Here is a 2,143-nt window from a genome sequence, read left to right as displayed (position 1 = left end):
GCTCCCTTCCACATCCCTGTGACCCCAGCCGGGGAGCGCGGCCGTGCCGTCGCTCCCTGCCCTCCCTGTGTGTCCCTGTGTGTCCCCGGCGTTCCCTGGAGCAGCCACCGCCACCCGGCCCTCGCTCGGAGGGAGGAGCTGGAGCCGGGCCCATTCCCCAGAGCCCCTGTTCATTCCCTCTATCCCGGTATATATCACTGCCCTCCCGTGACGCTTCCTTCTTTCTTTACTGCTAAATTCTACACACCAGCTTCAGCTTGGCAGCCTTGGCTTTGGTCTGGTTGATTTTTCTAACACTTGAATTGAGGGAAAATTTGAAGGAGAGGAGAGGAGCAGGATGAGCCCCTCAGCCGGACGGTGAGCCTGAGGCCTGGTTCCCTGCCTGGAGCCTGGTTCTGGGCCTGGAGCCTGGTTCCCTTCTTGGAGCCTGGTTCCCTTCTTGGAGCCTGGTTCCCTTCTTGGAGCCTGGTTCCTTTCCTGGTAAAATTTGAAGGAGAGGAGAGGAGCAGGATGAGCCCCTCAGCCGGACGGTGAGCCTGAGGCCTGGTTCCCTGCCTGGAGCCTGGTTCTGGGCCTGGAGCCTGGTTCCCTTCTTGGAGCCTGGTTCCCTGCCTGGAGCCTGGTTCCCTGCCTGGAGCCTGGTTCCCTGCCTGGAGCCTGGTTCCCTGCCTGGAGCCTGGTTCCCTGCCTGGAGCCTGGTTCCCTGCCTGGAGCCTGGTTCCCTGCCTGGAGCCTGGTTCCCTGCCTGGAGCCTGGTTCCCTGCCTGGAGCCTGGTTCCCTGCCTGGAGCCTGGTTCCCTGCCTGGAGCCTGGTTCCCTGCCTGGAGCCTGGTTCCCTGCCTGGAGCCTGGTTCCCTTCTTGGAGCCTGGTTCCCAGCCTGGAGCCTGGTTCCCAGCCTGGAGCCTGGTTCCTGGCCTGGAGCCTGGTTCCTGGCCTGGAGCCTTGTTCCCGGCATGGAGCCTGGTTCCCTGCCTGGAGCCTGGTTCCTGGGCCTGTGACCAGCCACAGGGTCTTGGCACGGGCTGGAGCCAAGCTCCGGGCTCACGGGCCAGGCAGGGGCGCTGGGAGCAGGGTTTGTGCCAATGGGCAGCAGCTGGAGATGTTCGCGGGCAACCAAAGAGGAGGTGGAGGCTGAGATGTCATGTTACTCTCGCTGCCTTCCCTGGGGCACCCCAGGCCTGTGGTGGCCTGGAATGCCCCAGGATGAGATTCCCTGGGTGCCCTGGGATGAGATTCCCGGGGTGCCCCGGGCAAAGGGAGGCAGCCGGGTCCCAGTTCAGGGACTGCAGGAGGAAGGCAAGTGGCAACATAGCACTTTATCTTCTGAGATTGCAAAAAGCAAACAAGCCCTGCCCCGCTGCAAAGGGACAGTGGTGTCACCTTCTCCCTGCATTGCTTTTATCCGATTTCTGATTTCCCGAGCGCTGGGCGGCCCTGGCCGGGCCGTGGTGGCTGCATGCGGTGCCCAGGCCTGTCCCTGCCCAAACCCCAGCCCAGCTGAGCCCCCGGCCTGTGCTTCTGTGCCACTTCTCTAACACTTGTTGTGCCTGTGTTTAGCTGACAAACTAAATCCAGATACACTAGATTGCCGTGGTGTTTCTAGGACAGCTTCAGTTTTAATAAGGATTTCTTTTTTAACTTTATTTTGAGGAAGCGGCTGTACATATTGCTAGCCTGGGAAGGAGCCGTGTGTGGTGGGAATGACTTTAGTTTCCTGTCTGGGGAGGTGGGATGAGCTGGGTAGTGCTGAGACCTTAAACGCTGCTGGGGGGCCGCGCGTGGGAAGGGCCTGCGGGCACTGCTGGCTCCATTGAGGGCTGGAGGCAGCAAATCCCGGGAAGAACAGGAGTTGTGCTCCGACTGAGATGCAAGTTGAATGTACACGTTCCTGTCCTGAGCTGGCGCCGGGGGTCTTGGCTTTGGCTGCGCTGGGGGGCTCTGGGCTGGGCAGGGGCTGAGCGGGGCCAGGCGGGCGCTGCCGGCTCGCCCCGGGCAGGATGCTCAGCAAAGGCCTTTGCAGAGCTCGGGACGAGCCTTCGGAGGGGCCGGGCTGCCGGAGGGGAGGCGAGGGAGCGGCGCGGGCCGGGGCAGGGCTGGGCGGGAGCTCCACCCCGGCCGGCAGCAGCCGGGGGCCCGCGGCTC

Source organism: Corvus brachyrhynchos, unplaced genomic scaffold (genome assembly GCF_000691975.1).
Source record: "Corvus brachyrhynchos isolate BGI_N302 unplaced genomic scaffold, ASM69197v1 scaffold426, whole genome shotgun sequence".
Lineage (NCBI taxonomy): Eukaryota > Metazoa > Chordata > Aves > Passeriformes > Corvidae > Corvus > Corvus brachyrhynchos.
This window is presented reverse-complemented; position numbering follows the sequence as displayed.